The sequence below is a fragment of the Chroicocephalus ridibundus genome, chromosome 3 (genome assembly GCF_963924245.1).
Source record: "Chroicocephalus ridibundus chromosome 3, bChrRid1.1, whole genome shotgun sequence".
In the NCBI taxonomy this organism is placed as follows: Eukaryota; Metazoa; Chordata; class Aves; order Charadriiformes; family Laridae; genus Chroicocephalus; species Chroicocephalus ridibundus.
Window position 1 is genome coordinate 110,616,339 of NC_086286.1, and position 22,646 is coordinate 110,638,984.

A 22,646-nucleotide genomic window follows, 5' to 3' on the forward strand; every position below is an offset into this window, starting at 1 on the left:
GAAAAAAATCCACCAAGGTTAATAACAAAAAGTGATAGCCAACACTGAGCTCTGCATCTGCCTGCATGGATGGACTGCTATCCAACCGCATCTTGAATACGATTAAAAATATAATTTGACTTTGAAATCCAAATGTATCTAGCACCTTCCTCCCTAGAGGACCAAGCCAGATGTGCCTTGTTTTTATCCTGCTGGCAGCTATACATAATTTCCTAGGTAGACATCCATAGAAATCCTGTGATATCTTAAAAAGTAAATTTCATCAGGCTAAACACAGATCTAAAGCATTAGACTAATGAAATTTTAAACCCCATCCCATAAAGTTATATTTCACAAAAGTGGAAAGCAGTTTTTATTCCTTTTTGCTGCAAATTTCGTGAACATATGGTGTAATGTGGAAACATGGATAGTCAGAACAGTTAGCAGTTGCTGTGGTACTGCTGGCTTATTTCCACTTTACAAATTCATACGAAGCTAAAATATCACGCTGGTGACATATGCTTACCGGCTCTCCATTTACTGCCTGCAGCTATGGGCTCCTGTATTCTAATGGTAATTCTACAATCTGTTCACTGACAGCTCAGGGGGCCAGATGATATGCACACTACTGACAGGGACATCACTTTCATGAAACATTTACTTCTCTGCACCTGAATATTGGAGTAATCATATAGAGAGTCGACACACCATGAAATAGAGTTAGACTGAAGATTCTGAGAAGAAAATAGCAGACTGTCACTCAAAATAAAGTTCATTTTATACCCAGCAGAGCTAGGTTAAAAGACATTTCCATACACTGAAAATGCTTTCCATCTTTAAGGCTGCAGTTTAAAAGAAAAATGTTTTCCCCATATTTTTCTTCAGTGGCTCAAGGGATAATTACCCTCCAAGAACTTACATTTGAGAAAGCTTGTACTTTCTTGTCCTCTGCTATTTGAATGAAGTCGGAATTACAGTGGGCGGATGGGCTCTGAAAATTCAGCCCAGACACATTATCGAGAGCATGACCAAACTACCTCTGAGCAACTTCGTTTTGTTTCCTCATGCTGCCCTGCAAGGCTGGTGGTGAGGTTTTGAAGGCTTGAAGGTCATTTGCACGAAGTGACCTCTCAGATCGGATCTTTACATCTTCTTGAGGTGGCAGCGTACGGGCAGCTGAGCTTTGGGTTGTGGGTCACTGCCCGAGGGAACGTGGGGCCAGGATGGGATTAGGTGGCTGGTACTGGGGAGTTATGTCCATGTAGTTATGGGAGTTATGTCCAAAGTAGCCAAAGGACACGCTGTAGGATCGGGAATCAGAGCAAGAACTGATGAAGTGTCCCTGAGCAGACACAGGGAAGGCTGATAATAAGTACATTCAGGTGAGAGCTGGTAAAATGTATAATGCATTGCATAAATGCTATATTTTACGGAAAAGGGTAATGACAAATTCCAAGGCAAAAGGTTAATTTAATTATGCAAAATTTGAGAAAAGGCCTAAAAGGCCAGATAATATCTTATCAACCTCTATCATTTCCACCAGAAGATAACAACCAATTATCCAACATTAGGAAAGAGGAATAGAGCAGTAGAATAAAACAGAGATTATTCCCTTGCTAATATAGACAGGGCAAGCATAAACATCTAATGTGTGAGCCAGCAGTTGGTAAGCATGGAAACCGTCTTTCCAGCACCCATATTACCTGTGAATGGAAATATAGTATTAACATTAATATATTTTCCATGTTCTGGCCACCGTGAAAGTAATTACGAACAGAGAAATAATTAGCCATGTCATTGAAGAAGAAATTTAAACATTGCTAGGCAGATGGGGATAAAGTTAAAAGCTGGACTGGAAGGCACAAAATGAAATCCTATCCAGAAAGAAAAACAATCATGTGAAAAAAAGAGGACATTTTTCCACATGCTAATATGCCACTGAACATGAAACATCACGTGGTCTTAGAAGGGAAATGAACAGAAAGATGGAGACTGCTGAGAAGTGAAGCTTGCAAGTGCCACTGCTGGTGATCAGAGAATGCTGACTGACAGTCCTTTGCGACTGTCCATTAAAAATTTGGTTTTTGCTGCAGTGAGGACAAGTGCCTTGATTATACTATGTCCAAAGTATCATATACTAGAACAGTGAACTCTGGTCAGACACCATCACAGCAACGTACCTAATATAAAACTTCATAGCTACTTCTCTGACAAACCGAGAGCTACTCCTGCGGTTATCTCAACTCATTTCCAAATTCTGATTCTCTAGATACTCTCACTAAACAGATTACATAAAGCACACCTGATGTTATTAATGTGAAGTTATAAAGGTTTTGTTCTACAATATCTTGTGTTCATGATTTTTCTTATAATATGCTCATTTTGTGACCAGGGAAAGGCTACCAGACGTTTCTTTCTATGAGGTGATCTTTCTGCTTGTTTCAGATCGACAGTTGACATGACATCATTTTGCAATGATTAGAGGGATCCCATGTCCTGATGATTTCCTCCATCCTAAGTTTAAGCAGCGCCCATTTGTGTTGTAGAGATGTAATACAAACAATTTACTTCGGGACTGATTGAAACTTTTTTCACTGAAAGGTATTTATATGCAAGGGTTTTGTATAAAATGGCTTGTTTTGTAGAAAACTGAAATGTATGGAGTAAGTTACTGAAAAAACATTTTGTCTAAAAAAGATATTCTGATCTAGCTGAACAGCTAGTTTTAAATAAAAAGTAGTTGAAAATATAAAACAGCTTCTGTAGTTGTCTTTATATTCTCTTGTTCATATAAGAATAAAATACATAGAGGAATAGAAAAAAATGTATTTTCCCTGCAGAAAATATATTTGTTTTTTAATAAAATACTAAAAAAGACACAAGAATACTTGTAAGTATTGAATCATACCTATTTTTCAGTCTACTCCAACATTTCAGAGAAAATATATAGCATTTTTTTAACTAAGTATAGTAGCTACATTTTATAGGATTACCTGGAAAATCTTCTCTGCTTATACAACAGCAGGGATGGCTTTAGGCAATGGTGCTATGTGGCTGTAGCCTGCTACAGAACGTGTACACCCTGTTTATTCTTTTATGGAAGATTTATTTATATACCTCTTGTTTTTATTTACCCGCATTTACAGTAGTATATTAAAATTTTATTGTAAAGAGTACTTTTATTTTATAATAAAATATAATAACCGCTGTTCTTTGTGGGAAGAGGAAGAGATGGACCACAAAATCTCTTCATTATTTTTCCCCAATTTTAAGTTTCTTCAGACACTCTGCAATGTATCTTTTTTTCAGAATTGCCTGAAGCACATCCTTGCAGTACTTCTTTCCAAGTGAGGTGACCAAGAATGTAATGGGGAGGGGTGAATACCATGTAACTACTGTCCCAAACCTGGAATGGACAGTAGCACCGTGACTGTATTTTTATGAGGTACTTAATTTTACATTTTGATTGCAGCAGGCTTTTTTGAACTGAAATGCAGCCTGAAATTCAGAGATTAATATACTGGAGTAGAAAGTGTGGAAAATAAGACATCCTACCATGTCATTAAGAAGACTCAGATGGATTTCTGCCACACTTGGACTCTTCACTCCGATATCCCTGAGACACACAGGGGAAAGCACAATTTTCTACACAAAATATGCAAACTACTTAGATATGAAACATTTTGCATTTCGCTTCTAAGCTTACACATATTCAAACAATGAAATAGAGTGTCTTTTCACCAGAACTTATCATACATGTGTGAAATAACTAAAAAATCCCTGCTCCGGGGACTGACGCTGTGTTCAGTATCCTTGCTGTCCAGTCCCATAATTGCATATTCTCACTATTCCAAGTACATTTTTGGTTAGATATTCATCATTGGGTAATTTATAATACAAACACAAAATAATACATTTCCTATCTTCCTTTCCAGCCTTCTATGGCATGACACTTTTTTTTTTTTTTTTTTAAATCTGTTGGGATAACTAAAAGAAAAACATGTGACACAGAATGATGCAGGGGGCAATCTCCAGGAACACGCATTCCTGGAAATGGCAGAGAAACACAGCTCTTTCCCATGTCGTACTACCTCAAGCCTCCCATGCGCAACGCAGCAGGGTGGTGGCATGTTGATAAAGTTTCTTTTCTGTTCCACTGAGCCACCTACACTGTGCTTTGACATGTCTCCTGCTCTGTATGTTTATCACTGGCAGTGACTTTCTCGGGTGCTTTCGCATCCTCATCTGGCAGCACTGGAGCCTCACGGGCTGGAATTGAAGTCACTCAGGTGCAGCCAGCGATGGCTTCTCCCTAATGCTCTCTGATGGTGGCTCCCGCACTGCTCCTCTCCCCTGAAGGGGAACTGATGGAGTTGCTCCATCCCAAAGAGCATGCTCGGCAGCTCCTTCCTGCCTAAAATTTTCCCTGGTCACACTTGCACTATCAAACGGTGTGGGCTGATGGATTCACATCAGTGCTGCTCTGAACCTTCCTCTCTAGCCCTCAGGCCTTAGTCTCCGGACAGTGAAGCCTGAGAGGTGGTGCCACACTTAGAGTTTCCTTTTCTGTTATTTCAAACTTATGTTCTGGAGTCTCTGAACCTTTCAGGCTATATGACTGCATGGTTTTATGATACTGGTAGCTGGGTACAGGAACTGAAGGAAGTCAATTAAGAGATGAAGAAATCCGGTGTTTCTATTCTGGGGAAAATGTAGGATAAACATTTTTTTAAGATAGTAGTACTTTTTTTTAAGATTTCTTTCAGAAAAGGAATTGGGGAGAAATACAGCAACTTTGGCTCCTAGAGGTTACATATGAAGTGAGTGCTGTTCTTTATTTCTGCACTAGTCACTGGGGCTTCTAGATGCTGGGGTTGTTTTGCAGTGGGCAGTTTGGCCCGGCTGCTCGCTGGCACAGAGCTTTCACCTTGGCTCGGGGCCGGCAGCCTGTGAGAGCCGGGAGGGGACAGCCCATTTTTCCATGAACGACCCGTGCTGCAGGCACACGGAGCTGGGCCACACCGCGGGGAGTCCAGGAAGCAGGCAGACACCACCAGGAGAGGCTCATGATGAAATTTGGCTGCTGACTGATTAGGAACCCAATGACAGCAGTTAATTCCCAGGACACGTGAACTTTTCATGAGTCTTTGCTTTCTAACAAAAACTTGTCTCCTCAGCGTTACCACCTTAGCGTTTAGGGAACTTTTTAGTGCTTTATTCAGGTCATTATAGATCTTTTTTTGGGATAAGCATCCAAATCAAACAGTGTCTGACCAAAGGTATGACAAACATCACTGGGATTAAATGGTGCATCCTGTTCATCCTGGCATCATGAACAAAAGAATACTTGTGCCATGGATATAGCAGGAAGACTTTAAAAGCAGATAAATGGTAAAATATAAAGTTAAGATATAAAGCATGAGTCTCTTGTGATGAGTGTTTTCTCAGTGTCTTTTTTGATCATTTGGAGCCAGCTCAAATGCTCAGTTTTCCTACCAGTGCTGCTGATTCAGTGGTTTCAAAGCAGCATTTCGCAGGCTAGAGACTATGATGCCACATCACAATCTTTATTTGCCCATTTCTGTGAAGCTTCCTATTTTCCTTTTGCTCCAGCTGTAGATCAGAATTGTACAAACATTCTTTTTCTTGAATGTGAAATCTTGGTCTATGACATGACATATGTATGGCACTCTTATTCACCCTGTACCTGAAAGATCTTTCCTCTTGTGTTTCTTCATTTCTGGCAAAAGTTGACAACATAACAGCATTAAGTACTCGTCTCCTCTGTTCCAGTGCTTATAACAGGGGCATGTCATTTACTCCTTTCCCTTTTTACTTTCATTAGAATTTTCTGCTTTTGTTTTCTCTTATTTATCCCCAGGGTTTCCTCTATATACGGACTCAGTATTTCTTTTTTTCCTTTTTTCCTGCCTCTACAAACTGTATTTCTTCATGTTTGTTTTTGGTGATTGGAGAGTGTGGCTAATGCTTGCTTACTCTGGTTCTTGGTGCTGTTTTTGTATCAATGATACTATTTCCCTTACCGACAGCTTCACTAAGTACAGCACTGAATTTCCTGAATTTCACACTGGGCACAACATAAAAAAATTCCTTCCTTATAAAGCAAAACAGATTTTTTTTTTTTTGACAACACACATCAGAAAGATGTGACAGCAACAGTGAACTCCCAGACTGACTTCTTCAAACAATTCTCTCCTCCAACCACATCCAATTTTCACATTTGGGTAGAAAATAATAATAAAGCAAAACCAGCTCTCTTAATTTATATAAGCACCTCTGCAAGCTTCAGCTTCTTCCTTTTTTCAAGCCAAAAGTTAAAATGAGGAGGTGCATTTATGAACCCACCTATTCTCTGCAAACCTTTTTCCACCACAGAACCAGAATCAGTTCACTTTCTCAGCTCACATCTTCACATTGATGTGCCGAGCCTTATGTGTACCTAAGTTGCTCTGTCTCCCCTGGGTAGTCCTGTTGTCTACTCTGGAGTTCAATGGAATCTCTGGGTAGTTCCCCTTCAGTCAGACCCGTCACTGCCTGTGAAGCACTTGCTGTGACAGTCCCAGCCAACTCTTCCAGTCGTCTTAGGGTTATTTACCTGCCCCTAATCATGCAACCAGAGAGCTGGCTGTTGGCTGCCCAACTTGATCCGATAATGGGAGAATGAATCAGAGGACTAAGCCTTGGGCAAAGGGAACATCTACACTCATGGCTGCTGGTGTCCAGGAAACCAAAATGATTGTACTGTCCAAAACCAAAAATTAGAACTGGTAGTGACTGTTTTGATTCCTTAAACCCCTGTTTTGGCTCCACGTTTCTCTAAAAACTGCTGTGAGGGCTTAAAGAAAGATTCTAACTACTGATTGGCTGGAAATAATAAACATCGGAAGAAAAAGGACTTGCAATTAACTCCTGCCCACAACAACAAAAAGCAGAACAAAACAACGCCTACCAAAAACCTAAGTATCCTGCTTCTATGTCTCTGCCTGTCTCTGTTTTCCTGTTTTCACTTTTTACCCTGTAAATGCAGTGAGGCAGACACCTTGGTTTCTTCTCTATTCAAACATTATTAGCTCAGAGATGATAACAAATTGTAATAGATTTTTAAGAAGTCTAAAAGAAAAAAATTAATCTCCTGGAGTCAAAGATCTGTCAACTCTACCTTTTTTGTGAATAGGTCCCCTCTCCAGCCATTCGCCTGCAAAGTGTCAGGTGCCAGCTCGGGGAGTCACCGCCTGGTTGCTTCAGACCTGGAAGGGAGATGCTATCTGTGCACAGACACCGGTGACTTCACTGTTCCCCACACTTGAGGGCTCACGTTTTGGCTCAAAAGGGGTAGGGCCATCATACGGCAGGTAGGTCAGCCCCACAGTGCATAGGACTTAGAGCCTCTTCATTGGTGTGCCGTAAACTCAGAGCATCTGCCATGAGACTACTACAGACGTGGAGACTCCATGTGGACAGACAGCTCGTTTATGTATGTCAAAGAACCACCAAGATTTTAAATCGAAGTGTTAGCGGACATAAAAATAAATGTCAGTATATTTTGAAGGAGCAAGAAGTTAAGTTAAACTGACTCTAGGACCACATGGCCCCTACAGAGCCATCCAAATTCAGTGCAACTCTGCTGATTTCATTACCAGTTTATCTATGGAGAGAAATAAATTCAGGCTAAGGCAGAGTAGTTTAAAGGGCAATAATAACCCTGTGAATTGATGCACTTACTTTAGAACAAGGGTATATTTTGCAATGAAATCTAAAATAAGCGAACTCCAAAAACATTATGCTTATTCTAAAACATGAGAATTCATATAGGGAGTCAGTCAGGTCTGGTCATTCCAAAATGTCTCCCTGTCCTGAGAAACTGAGATCAGATGTGGGTTTTGATCCTAGCTTTGGTAAGACCTTGATCAAACTACTTAACTTCTCAGTTACACTTCTGTTTTTTTTGGTTTTGGTATTTTTTTAAGAAACTTATTTCAACAGCTTATGAAATGGGTGGTTTTGAAGCTTAAAAAGCTAGTATTTTTAAAGAACTATTTATGATGTAACATAATCATTTAAGCATTTAGGCCTTGAAAATCAATCACTTCAGAGCCCTTCAGAGAAATGTTAGATACATGCAAAAACGCAGATGTTAGTAGAAGCAGCATGTACATATCCAAGAGCAACATTTGGCCCCCTTAAGCCAAATGAAAAAACTTTCACGCTTACATGCACACTCACAAACCTACCCTGCTGTGAAACTAGATATCATTTTCTGATTAAATGCTTGCTCAGTCTGACTGTACCACAGAGTGACTGCAACAGTAATAAAGCTGTGATGTGGCATAGATGAAACCTTTAGGACTTTGTGGTGGTACGTTTCTGGATACTTGTATAATCAACAAGAGTAAAAATAAGAATAAGAATAACACTTATCTCTTACAGTGCGACTTTTATCTTTGTATTTTAGGTTGTGCCAGCATGTAAGGTTTAAATCTGAAGTCAGAACAATTTAATCTAGTGGAGAAATGCAGTTATCGGATGAAAATGCACTTTCTGCAGTGCTCTATTTCTTTCGTGGAATTGAAATTATGGATGTATTTACTCTGTGCTTGCTACAGCAAATGGAGGTGATTCTCAGCGGAGCAAGTGTGAGTGCAGAGAGAATGTAAAGATTACGGGAAAAGTCACGTTTACAGGCATGGGGCTTATTGTCCAGCATGCAGCGTTAAAATGGGCAAATCCTGGCCTCTGCTGAGAGGGCAAAGGGACAGTAGAGAAGTGGGGAGCCCCCTATCTCCCCCCAAGCCTGGGTGCTTGCAAAGGAGACTGTCAGCATCCTGCTGGTGGTTCTTCCCAAGCCACAATGCCCTGGTGTGCCTGGCAACCACAGGGGAGTGAGGGAGCTCTCACTCCATTGTGTCTCTTGTCCTCAGCCAGGCTACAAGCCATATCCTGAAACCTTAATGGGTGGTGTAACATCCTTCCCCAATGTCCTGGGGAACTCTTCTTCCCTTAGCGCCTCCCAGTCTGCCCTGCCAGAACAATCTCCTGAAGGCAGGGAAGGTGTTGGGACTGCGTCACTGGTGTTTTCCAGGAAGCTGGAAAGGCATCAAGAGGTGGGCACTTTCTTGTCTGGTACCTTTTCTAAGCTGGTGTCTGCTGCTGGCACTTCTGTGAAACTGGGAATTTTTGTTTCGATGTTTTTTCTGCTGGAGAAAGTCACTTGTTGAACTGATTGAAAGCAAAATTTGGCAGTTTTCATAAACATGCAAATGCAAATTTTGTAAACAAAGCTTGTAAATTGTCTAAGTACTACACATGAAAATGAAGTTTCTTATTCTCAATTAAAAATGACTTACTGTGTCTAGTTTTATTGTTGTTCTAAAAGGATAAAACTATCAAAAAGATAAAATTAGACTTTTTTAAATTAATGGGGATGAAAAAGATGGTTTATTTTTATTTGCAAACAATTATTCACGTACCTTTCCTGGATTTTTTTTTTCTCTAATTTTGAGGCGCTTCAGATAATGCAATAGTTGGGAACACATTTTGGCCAACTCTATTAAATAAGATAGGATATTAAAGAATCTTCCAAGCCCTTTCCTGTAAGTATGGCCTCTTCCCAACCCCAAATCCATCTCAGGATGAAATCCAAGAGGATGTCTGTCTCATCTCCTGGTGCTCTAATTTGTCCCAGAAAAAAGTGAGGCCCATGGTGTGGATGTCCATCTGCTGCTCTGATCTGACTCTGGCCTCAGTTCAGAAAGGACCTTGGCATGTTCCACACCGAAGACCCTCAGAAACCGTTGGGACCTTTGTGAGCTGAGACTTGGGCTGAGGACATTAATTGCACGTGCAAAAAGGTGACTGAAAAATTATGATAAAATGTGATGAATGTGATAATGTGATACAATTATGATAAAGTGATGTTAAAAAGCAGTTATAAATGCTGTCCTTCAAGAGTGAAACGAACAGTTCAGTCACAATTCATCAGCTATTCCTAGGAGACATCTTAAACTGGATGTTTTGACAAAATATCAGTAATATGGTTATTCTCAGTGACTAGCAGAGACCCTGACAGAAGATTTTTTTTGGCCATCTGGTTTGTCCATTGGAAAAAAAAAGGAGATAATTTTATCTCTATTCCTTTGACAGACCATTAATTTGTTTTTGATATAATTAATATTGGCTCAATACCAGTGAACATTTATTAATTTTGGGGGGAAAAAAATTCTTGTGGCTTAAGACGCTGAAAAGCAGTTAAGAATCAGGACCTACATTATTATAGTGGGATTTTCTGACATCGGTTACAAGCACAGAACAGAATAAAAATATTTATACATACAGGTTCAAATGTGTAGCGAAATTCAAACCAGAAGAACTTCTGGGTGTCTTCCCTGCCCTTTAAATCATAATCTGAGCAAAAAGTGTGTTTTTGTAAATATGAAAGCCAACTAAAAAGAGTAGGGAGGATCAAACTGTGGGCATTCTCACCACATAAATTTAATTATATAAAGGTACTTCAAAAAGGACACAGTTTGTCCAAGATTTTCTATGTTGTGAATGGGGAAGACTCCTCCAAAGAGTGATTACAAATATTTAAGGTAAGTTTTAGCCCAGAAGCACCTCAACAGTGACTTCTCTCTCCCCTTTGACTATGAAGGAAACCAAAGGATATTCACCTCATTAAATTTAATGTGTACCCTCTGTTTCTCTCTTCTGCCTTTATAGGAAGCTGAGGTAGAACAGCTTTTAAAATGTTAGATGTCAAGAATCTGCTGCTTTAAATACTCCCCAAGACTTCCACAAGTCTCTCTAGTAATGACTTGCAAATTGCCAGCTTTTATTTGGTGCTCCACAGGCAGAACTCCCACTAGCCTTCTCATAGGAAGAACTTGTGGATATAGAAATCCTGGTTTGGGTTTGGTTTTTTTGTTTGTTGTTGTTGTTTGGTTTGGGTTGTTGTCTTTTTGCAAGTCTCTGAACCCAAGGAAATGTATAGCAAAGTCGTATTCTTAGCTATCTGACTTAAACTGCCAGTTGAAGTTTTGGTTGTACAGGAAAACACGTGACTATTAAAACTTGAGAGAAATATGTTTTTCCCCTCATTCTGTTATTGTTATCTCATTTTCCTTTGGCAATATTAAGTGCATTTCAGAAAGTTTGTTATGAACAATGAATGAAAATTATAATTGGTTACAAAACACTAAAGCAACTGTCAGGAAGGGTAAGAAACTATGAGCAAAGATCGTCTAGGGGTAAGCATCCAAAGTAATTGTCTAGGTTCCCAACCTGGAAAAATCCCATCAGACTAAGTGGGCTACCAAGGAAAGGACCCGTATACATTGGTAAAAGGAGGCACTGGGGCCCATGTCCCGCCAAACACCAAGTGGGGTTATTAGTCACGGCTCATCTGGAAGGAAGGAAGAAACTGGTTCCAGTCTTCAGAGACAACCAAACTGTTAGTTGGAGCTGAAAACACCCAGTTGACAAGAACTACATTTTTGGTTTAGATTCAGAAGTATGAATTTTGTGAATTTCAGAATGCTAATTGCTAATTAATAATACTGATTCCCTTAATTAACACAGACTGTTAAGGAGTAGAGATTGGAAAGAAATGGAAGATTTTTCCTGGCCATCTCACACACACAATAATTCCACATTATTGTGCTCTTGAAAAGATCTATACTTTTATTACTACAGCTAGCTAGTGCTTGCTTTATAGTGTTATAATAGTATCTCTTGGCAGTAGGTGCCTGTGTACCAATAGAACAAAGATGAGAAACAGATACTGCTAGCTAGCTGCTGTAAATATAAATTCTAAATAAAAAGGAATTCAAGTGGGAATGCAATTAAATTATATGTATTATTAAATGACATGAATGAATCTACTCTTCTAATTATGTTCAGGCTCCCATAGATGAAAGGATAATGGCAGGGATGATTGTGAATGAAGAAAACTGATTTCACACTAGACCGGGGAAAAATTCTGAAAAGGAATCATAAAGAAGGTCTTGACACATCCTTATAAATGAGAATTTTCACTGAGGACAAGAGTTTTACCTGCAATACTAAAAAAACCCAAAGGTTCTTCACCAAGCGGCTCACCTGATTTTGCCCTAGGTAGTTTAAACTGCTGTTATAAAAGGATGTCTCCTTACTCACATGAGATCCGCTGTCTCTCTACATTCTCAATAGAAATTGTTTAATTAATTGCTAGAAAGATGACATTTTAATTACCAATGGAAATTCTTGGGACTGGGTTTTCCAGACAAATTTTAATCTTCTTTGTGGTAGGCTTTATGAAAAATTTGCAGCTAGCATGAGAGATGAATAAAACCAGCAGGAATGAGGAATGGCAATATAAACATGATATCTAAGACCTGTTTGTTTTTTTCTTTCCCCATAGGCACAAAACAGAGCTTCTCTTAAAATGGAATAAAGGGACATTTCTAGAGAAATCCTAGAGGCAAAGCCTCCGGTCACATCACCTTTATCACATAAATCATGGGCAACTGTCTGAGCTTTCAGTGTCCTTCACAGTCAGATTCCATCCTACTTTCCATCCTCAGCAGCAAGATGATGACTTTCACCTCCAGCTGAATGGTAAGGCCTTACCCACCATTTAGTCTCTTCTGAAACGTACATTTGTGCTTTCTCCTTCACGCACACTATGGTGAAGTAGAAATTCTCATGCCTCGCTTTTCAGTGTCTCAATGAGTGCTTTTGGGTTAGAAACCAGGTTTTCTCCTGCCTGTGTCCTTCGTATGTCCCTTTGGAGCAGGGAGAATCTTTTCCTAGGTGCAGCACATCAGGAGCCTGTGTCTGAAAGTGTGCCTTTCTGCTACAGGTTTTGGTTTCGTGATCCCTTTGACAGAGCAAGTTCCAGAGGCTTATGCTGCCTTGAAGCATCCCAGCTATATTGTTCTGGTATTGAAAGTTTTTTGCTTACGGCTGCTTCAGCCATGAAAACAGGTATAGGTTTGGTTAGCAGGGTGGACATAATTCCAGACAAACTACTATATACAGTAATAACTGAATGAATCAACAGTAAAAAACCTTGTTGCTTTATAAAGGCCTCAGTAGATTTTATTGACGATATTTTGTCTGAGGGATGATCATGTGAAAAAAAGAAAAAAAAAGAAAAAATCTCAAAACATCAAAAGCAAAGAAAGGAACTGGAAACAACAGGAGGAATTAATGCTTGTACTGGTTTTCACAGATACCAATGGACACTGCCCAAGCCCCTGTATATCTGTTTTAATTATTTTTATATTTCTAGCAGTTTCCTGTTTCTAAAAAGCTGTTATTACAAAGACATCTTTTATGTAGCTATAACATGTTGATTTCCAACAAGCTGGAAGTCCCTGAGCTTAAGGTTACTGACTTAAAGGCAATGGCAGTAGTTCGTGAAATGGAGATATGAATTAGCTGCAGACAGATATTGATGAGTAGATACGTATATGCCTGTAGAAAACCCAGAGATTATTTTCTCAGTGCATTCTTCTTCGATAGTATAAATCTATTTTCATCCTTTACTGTTGTACTCACTTAAGTACATGCACACTGGTGACTTCTGCATTATCATGAGATATTCCTTGGCTATCTTGGGAGCTGGAAGTACTGCTGAGTGAACCCTTTCAAATTCCTCTACAGCTTACTCAAGCTGTTTGAGAATGAAAACAAGTGTGCTTTCTGTATTGCAAAAATACTGTCACATTGCCCTACATTCAACCTAACTTTGGCATTTCCTGACTTTCAGAGCCAAAATCTGTTGGTATAATTCAACTGGTTTCAGGGGGATGGTGTCAGCAGAAAATATGGTCCTCAGTGCTTCATGCTGCAACTTCTACTTTTTTTTTTTTTTAAATACTCTGTTACATTTAAAAGTTTAGACATGTTAAAGGCAAGAAAGGGAGGAAAACATCAACACAGTATGGCTGAAAGAATTTGTGACTTCTACCCACAAATTGGATTTTCCAAAATTTTAAGAGGAGTTTACCATGCCAGTGGTCCACTGTCTTCTGTATACTGGGCCAGCTTTGCCACATCATGACTTTAATTTAATTGGGTTTACCTCCATTGCTACAACGTAATCTCAAAACTCTTTATCTGTCAGTATACTCTCAGAACTATTTGCCCTTTGTTTTTTACTTTCTTAGAGTTTACTTTCTTATACAAATAAACTCTTCATTCGGTATGGCACAGCCCCATTTTGCCATCCCCAGATGTTCAGACAATAAGAGTTGGAGGCTGTTCACTGCATTCCCCTTTTCTTTCTTCTGCCTTCAGAACTGAGGTATGAGAAAGACCATATTACCAGAAATGTACTAATTATTAACTAATTCTGATTATTTTTTTTTTTAAATTGCATTGATTTGTATCCAAACCTCCTTCTGTGGGGTAAGAAATGGGTGATAATACATAGATCTTAACTTCAATTTCAATTTTTTTTTTAATGGGGGCAGCATTGGTATTTTTGAGGGTTCATGTCATCATGAAGAAAAAAAATAATCAAAGTTACAATCTCAACTTTAACCTATTTGAGGTTTTCTCTCTTCCTCTAGGTCCAAAAAATGTCAAACTTTTTTTTTTTCTTATCCCCTCCCTCTCCCACACAAAAAGAACCCTAATTTGGAGAAGTCCTAAAAGAAAGACTCTGAATTCTTACTGCTTTCTTGAGGCAACATGTTTTCTAAGATGAAGGATTCTATTAGATCAGAAGATTTCTCCAAGCCTTTTGATTAAAATGACATTCATCACTTAGAGTGCTATAACATATGCTGAGGTGAAGAGCAGGTAAGATGATTGCTGTAACTACGCAGTCCACAAAATAAAAATTGGACAATTTGCTGTAATTTAGAAAGGTGAATGTGATGCACAAAATTATGTATTTTATTTGAAGGCCAGATTGCATGACTCTAATCAAGATTTTAAATCTGAATGAGAAGAAATTGTACCATAATTATTTTCCCATAAGAGAACAAAGAGGTAGTAAAAGCACCTAATACATCTCTTTGAAGATTTTGAGAAACTGAGTAAAGAGCTGCAGACTAGCAAGGGAAAGCTAATGCTACCGTTTACGTCAGTCTCGTTAAAATAAAAATTGTTTTATGATTCACTGAATGCTTTTTTCTTGCAAAAATAGAAGTCAAATGTTTCCATATGCAAATGTTTTGGGTCCAATTTACCTTCAGTATATCTCTTTGAGCTTCAGTGAAGTTGCACTGTAGATGAATATTGCGCTTGTTCTTTTCAGTTTCTACACACATCCTTTTATCTACCTCAATTTCAAGTTTTTAATTAAAAAAAAATAAATTACTGCTCTAGAGCTTTTAGTTGAACCCTAATGGACCTCTTTATTTCTCAAACAGGAAAGTGTAATGCTGAACACTGTGTGCCACCTGACTCGAGGCTGAAGTCAACCAGCTTCATTTATGTGCGTAGTTTTTCTTGAGCTACTGTATTGGCTTTGCTCATCAAGGAGAGATGAGCCTTTAGAAATGAACGCACCTAGGCCTGCATGCCTTTATCAAAGCATATATAAAAAGAGAGAGAAATCTGTACTATGTGGAGCTTTCTGCTTTATCTGCCAAGGACTCTGGCAACACTCCTAATTGATTCACAGAGAAGTGAAAGGGATTTTTACTTATAGCTCTGACTGTCATTGTGATTTTGCACAACTCACTTTACTTCTCTGTTTTCCTTTCTCTTCTGACTTTTTTTTCTGAATTTCCCTGTTTGTTTAGAACACGATTTCCTATCTTTATTATTTCTTTCCTTGCCACATGCAAAACGTTTGTACATTGAATTGGTGGAAGACCAACGGCACATGAAAACATTACCATTTAAGTCAGAGTCTAGCAACAACTCATTCAGACAGGCAAGATCTTCAAGCAGTCCTCGACCATTTTACGCATTGTGTTAGGCTACAGCACACTGAGGCCTGAGCTCAACTGGGAATCTTACAGCTTTTCCAGTAAAATATAAAAATAAATAATAAATAAAATACAGTAACAGTTATGAAAAATCTTGTTTGGCAGATGTCATCAAGGTCCTCTTACATACACACGGTGAGATCACATCACCAAGTTCATACTTGGCTTTTACATGGTGTCTTCCATCACTGACCTTCTCCCTTGGAAAATTGAACCATAAGCTCCTGATAGTCCTTGCCAGAGTTGTTTTCAGAAAGATTAAGTGTCTGTAATAATTTACCTGGCAGAGAAGTCTAACTAGTCCAGAAGTTCATTATTGTTTCTCTTCCTTTAAAAGGCAGAATACCAGCTTTAGATAAGAGCAAGACTCTAAGAGAGGAACACTCCATACAGCTCTCCCCCTGCACTCCTTTTTAGCACCCTTACTGAGCTGGAGAGAATCAATTCTCGTCCATGGCCTGACCCTTTGGAACCAAATGAAACGTGTATGTATACTCCTTAAACAGAAATCTATGGACATATACTATTGGCCTGCAGACATTTACATTGAGGCAAAATTATCCCTATTCAAACTGTTTCTGGGATGGTGGACACCTTTCTGTTTGCAGGGGGAGAACCCTGAGGAATTTAATACTTGTATTGATTCTCTACGGTTTTCCTACTCAGAGAAGAAAATGTATATATCTGCAGCTCAGATGAAGTGAATGCCTATATATCTCTTTCCGTGACAAAACAGAGGCCTTGAAAAGTTAATTTTGAGAGGGAACATTACCTTCTGACCACTTTCACAAAGTAAGTCCTATTTAATCATCCTACAAACATCTGAGAGGGAAAAAATGTCTTTAAGGTTATTGTGACATTTTCCACATCACTTTATAAATAGTTGGTGGCTCTAGATCAAAAACAGTATCTCTGACTTTAAGCAAATCAGTTCTGACTGACTTCATCAGTGACTGAGGTACTTAAGCTGGGGATGTGCTAAAAGCCTTGCAGAAAGCACATTATCATTAGAGAGAAAACCGTTTAGAAAAAAATTTTGCATGGGGAAAATGAGGAGACAAAAAGATGGAAAGAAAATAGATGCATTATTTCTCTCTAGTTCTCACTGCCTTCTGAGACTTATTTTTTTAACGAGAGATAAAAATGTTTATACAGATGTTTATGACACACACATCCTTTTCCAATAAGTTATTCTGTGAGGAACTGCAGACATACAGAGCCTTGTTCATACTTCTTTGTTGTTTTATACTTCGTTAGATGTTAATTTTCAGAAAGACATGGTTATACATACAGGGAGAGGGAAAAGAGCTGGAAATATACATCCGAGGTAATATCTATATTGTTGTTAGTGGTATGACTGCAGGTCATGGAGATGGACTTGAGCTGGATATAAATTTGAGTGTCTGAATTCCTCCACTGGTGCAGCGACTCCAGTGCTGAGCTCAGGAGGTACCTGTCCACCAGGCACATAGCAAGGCTGCCCTGGTACACATGCCATCTGCTTTATGCCATCACAAATTAATCTCCACAAGTTGTGCTGTGCTCCTAACTTCAGAAAAGTTTGACATAAAGAATAATATATTAGAAAGAAAGGAAAAAGGAATACAGGGTTAGACTCCCTTTCAATTGTCTGGCACAAACCACTGCAAAATTTTCAACTGAAAATTCATAAAAAATAAGAAAATGTCCATGGGGTGAAATTAGTCAACCAGATTCTACACAGCTGTCTTTGTCTCTCACCAGAAGATGAAGCAATGTGGTGAGGGTACAATATGACAGAGCAGATCCCATAGAAATAAAATAGGAAAAACTAGGACAACCCTTAAATCACTTCAGTAATTTATGGCGTTGACAATGGGCAGAACGTGGCACCCTGAGAATTAGGGAGATTGGCCTCATTGCCTGGCAGTCTTCACATCCTTCAGGAGCAAGCAGATCTCAAGTGAGAATCAAGGTCATAACATATTAAAAATATAACTCTTGGAAGTTACAAGCTGAACCAAAAGATAATGCACAAGCAATTGTTTTCAGATGCAGCCATTTATATGTTAGTGTCAGATCAACACATATATTGAGAACAAAAGACTGAAAGAAAAATCAAATCAGTTCTTCATTCTTTTCCTACTGAGAATCTAAAAGTTCAAATTATTTTTATGTGTAACAAACTGATTATAAACAGCCTAGTTAAAGTGTGACACTACACGAATATCAAAATCATATCACTTCCTAAAGGAGAAAAGTAGAGCAAATTATAAGTACTGAAATATCAAAAGGCACTGAGTGATCTATAGGACCTGATCTATCCTCCTCCCAGGTAAATGGCCCAAAGGGCCTGAACCATAGGTATTAACCAGTGGCAAGGGAGGTTTACCATCTCCACTCTGCAAAGCAGCCAGTGCCAAAAGAATCCTGGGGCAAATAATGAAAAAGGCAAAACCAAACCAGATCAGAAATTGAGTGCATGTACTGCCTTGTTGCTTCCCCTCCTAGCTCCACAGTTGTCACAGTGCAGGCTATTAAACGGTCAAATAGCACCTCTTCATCCCTCATTACGTCTGTGCTAGAATTGGTCATAAAACTCCTCAAAGGCTTTCTTTTTTTCAGAGTGAACAGGGTTTTTTTTTGGTTTTTTTTTTTTTTCTGTTTTTATATTCTGAACTACTTAAGTCTAAAAAGCCACAGAATGTCCATGCTAGAAGATGCCACACTTCAGAGTTTCTGCTTAAGCTTTTTGTAAAACGAACTAAAATTGAAAATTGATCTATTTCTATATGCATTTGTATCAAGCCATAACCTCTATTTTCGCTAGCTACACTGTTTTGATTGTGCTGTAATACTGGAGAGCCCTTACACATTTGTCTTTTTGCTGAGTCTTCTAGAAATTGCTATATACTGAAAAAGAAAATAAAAAAAAAATCACCAGTCCACACAGTGAAAGCTCAGGAGGAAGAGATGGATTTTCTCCCACAAAGTGCCAGAAGGCCTGTACAAGAGGAACCATTTAATAAAGGTAATCTTTTAACTTAGGTATGAATACCTTTCAGCAAGGCTGAAATCATAATGGAGAATCATCTGAAAAAGACCATCTATGGAAATTGTATCAGAAGGAGGATTTCTTTATGAGTCTTTGGCTAATATGGGATTGAGATAATATGGGATAATATGAGATTGGAGGCAGACTCTTTTCAGTGGTTCCCAGTAACAGGACGAGGGGTAACGGGCACAAGTTGGAACATAGGAAGTCCCGATCAAACATGAGAAAAAACTTCTTTACGGTGAGGGTGACAGAGCACTGGAGCAGGCTGCCCAGGGAGGTTGTGGAGTCCCCTTCTCTGGAGACTTTCAAGACCCGCCTGGATGCAGCCCTGAGGGATGTGCTTTAGGCAATCCTGCTTTAGCAGGGGAGTTGGACTAGATGATCTCCAGAAGTCCCTTCCAACTCTGAAAAATTCTGTGAAATTCTGTGAAATTCCAAGACACAGATGAAGCATGCTAAGGAAGAGAAATATCTTGGTATCACTGAAAAGACACTAAAAACTCATGAAAGGTTAGAATGATAACATGGTTAGAGTTTGAAGGGACCTTAAAGATCATCTAGTTTCAACCCCCTTGCCATGGGCAGGGACACCTTCTACTAGACCAGGTTGATCAAAGCCCCATCCAGCCTGGTCTTGAACACCTCCAGGGATGGGGCATCTACAGCTTCCCTGGGCAACCTGTTCCAATGTCTCATCACCCTGACAATAAAGAATTTCTTCCTAATATCTAATCTAAATCTACTCTCTTTAAGTTTAAAACTGTTACCCCTTGTCCTATCACTATACTCTCTGATAAAGAGTCCCTCCACATCTTTCCTGTAGCCTGCCTTTAAGTACTAAAATGTCGCAATAGGGTTTTCAAAGAGCCTTCTCTTCTTCAGCCTGAACAACCACAACTCTCTCAGCCTGTCCTCATGGGAGAGATGCTCCATCCCTCTGATTGTCTTCTTGGGACTCCTGGACTCGGTCCAACAGGTCCATGTCCTTCTTATGTTGGGGGCCCCAGAGCTGGACACAGTTCTCCATGTGGGATCATCTGAACAATATAGAAACTCAGGCAAGAGTTTTAGTGCTGGTTTTGTTCCCCATACCCCCCCTCCCTACCCCTTCCCCAGCAGATCTAAATATATCTTGAGCTATTTAACTCCCCTCTGTGCATATCTGTGTGCACACACCATATTTCTCATTAAGGGACAAGAAAGAATCAGCAACAAAGGTCAGTATTTCTAATATCAATTAGATGTTAAAAAATCTACCATACTGCTTTTTGCTTTGGCAACAGGCATGCCAGCTGTGGGGTTTGCTATGCTAAAGGTCCAGATCCTTTCAACCAGTACCTAAAATGTATCAGAGTCCAACAAAGACAAAAGGCACCAAAGGAGTTTCAATTTGAGTTTAACATAGCTACTTGGGGTGGAAACTGGTCAAGGTTTGCAATACTAACCATTGCACAGCTTCTTCTTTAGCCATTTCTTTACTATGATAAAGTATAATTAAAATATTAAACAAATATTCTACATTTTGTACACAAATTTGTGAACTGTCATATTACTCTTTCATTGTCATTTTTAATGCATTATTTTGGCTACTAGGTATTTCTAAATTTTTTGCTTTTTTTTTAAAGTTCCTTTAGATATCAACTCTAACATTTTTCCATCTTGCTATTAAAAGAATCGAGTCTCTGTCACAACCGCTTTTCAGGCATGTTTGAAGAGCATCTTTCTTTTTTAAATTAATAATAGAAAATACAATGACTTGAATATTCAGTGGTTGGGATAGAAATGATGCTTGGTTTTCTAGATCTTGAGGAAAACCTATGTTCAATCATAAATAAAAAATGCTTTCTGGACATTAAAAGTGTCTAGAGAAGTGAGGTCAATAGGATAGTGGTTTATTTTTAGGTAAAGAACTTTCCCCATTAAAGGGGAAAAGGAACTGACAAACATCAGTCCATTAAAGTTAGTATTTAAATATTAAATTAATAAATTTAAGGTATTGTAGCTAATCAGAGTTTTTTTTCTCTATTGCATTTTACTCGGAATTCTGTTGACCTAAAAGAATACCCATTTGAGCATAGGCTGGGTGGACTTGTCTGTAATAAGTACAAGAGGCTACTGAGTGGTTTACTGCAAACAGAGCTTTTATAATATGTATGGAGGATGAATCTATAAAGAAGACCACTGTGGGGATCTAAGGTCATTACTGGCAGCATTAATGGATACTTAACATATGTACGAGAACTGCAAGGGCAAAGAAAATCCAAATTGTGTCCGTGAACACTATTAAGTCAGCAAAGACTTCCTTAAAATTAATTTGATAAATCTTTTTTTTTTTTAAATCTGTGTTAAAATGTGTATGCTCAGTGTACTGAAAATTATGCAATCTTTGGTTCCGATACACTGCAGTAAAGATAAAAGAAAAATAATCTTTCTCTTCTACATTGCAATGTATCTAGTCCTCAAGCACGATTTTTTATGTAAACTGGAACAACATCAACCAGTGAGCAATTAAAATCTCCAAGAACATGAGTGTACAAACAAAGAAAAAAATCTGAGTCAAACTCAATTAGATTCTAAAGCAGAGGTTAAAGTGACATTTCTGGTAACGCGCAGCTTGCATTTCACTATTTCTGATTTAGTTATTACTGTAGCAGTCGTTCAAATTCTGTGAAAACTAGTAACTTGTACCTGACCCAATTTTTCTCTGTCAACTGCGTAACCGTGTGAGATGATCAGTCAGGTGTGAACCTCTCCACGTTACGGTTGCTCAGACCGAGATGAATCACACCCTGAAAGCCACAACCTCACTCCGCTGACTGCAGGGGCAGATGGGGTGACCAGCCTGGATTCAGGCATCCCCGCTGCAGATGCTGACATGAAGGACACCCCACACTGTGCTACGCAAAGGGAGCAGGCAAAAGGCATTGCCAAAATCTTCCAGATGTCTACTGTCAGTCAATCTGAATCTAAATCTTATTCTTTTGAATGAAGGTGCAAGGGAGCATTTACAGTGTTTGGGGACGTTGATGTGCAAAATGAACCAATTTTAGAGCACTTTTCTGGGCTTAACGTGCATTAGACAGCAGCTTGTGTTTATTGGGAACCCCGTTCAATGATGAAAGAAGACTCTTCCAATATTGCACTTATGTACTCCTGTGAATAAAAAGATATTCTTCAGAACAAATTAAAATTGTTTCTAGCTCCTCTGTAGGAGAAGAAATGTGATGGAAAGACAGCAGTTCCCCTCGTACTCCTGTGCTGATCACAGAGCTGGCAAGCCCTGCACAGGAAGATGCCATTGCATCTTGGGATAAAACTTATTGAATCTGTTGAACACAGCCATCTTTCCTCAAACATAGAAGAATCAGTTGAACTTCCCTGCACTGCCTAGAAGATGAAACAATAGCAGATCCACAGAGAAGGGGGGTGCGCCAAACAGGCAACTGATCTTTCAACAAGAGGGACCTGTGGAGGAGGTCTGCTTTCTGAGAGAAAGGAGAACAAGCGGATATGGAGAAAAGAACTGATCCTTCATTCTGCCAGCAAGAAAAAGGGTGGAACAGGATTAATTTTTGGAATAAAATCACCTACATCTTAACTTGAATGGAGAGAGAAATGAAGAGCAGAACACAGTGAAGTGCTCACTAAAATAAAAACAATGTTAAAAAAAAAATCCCTTAAAATCC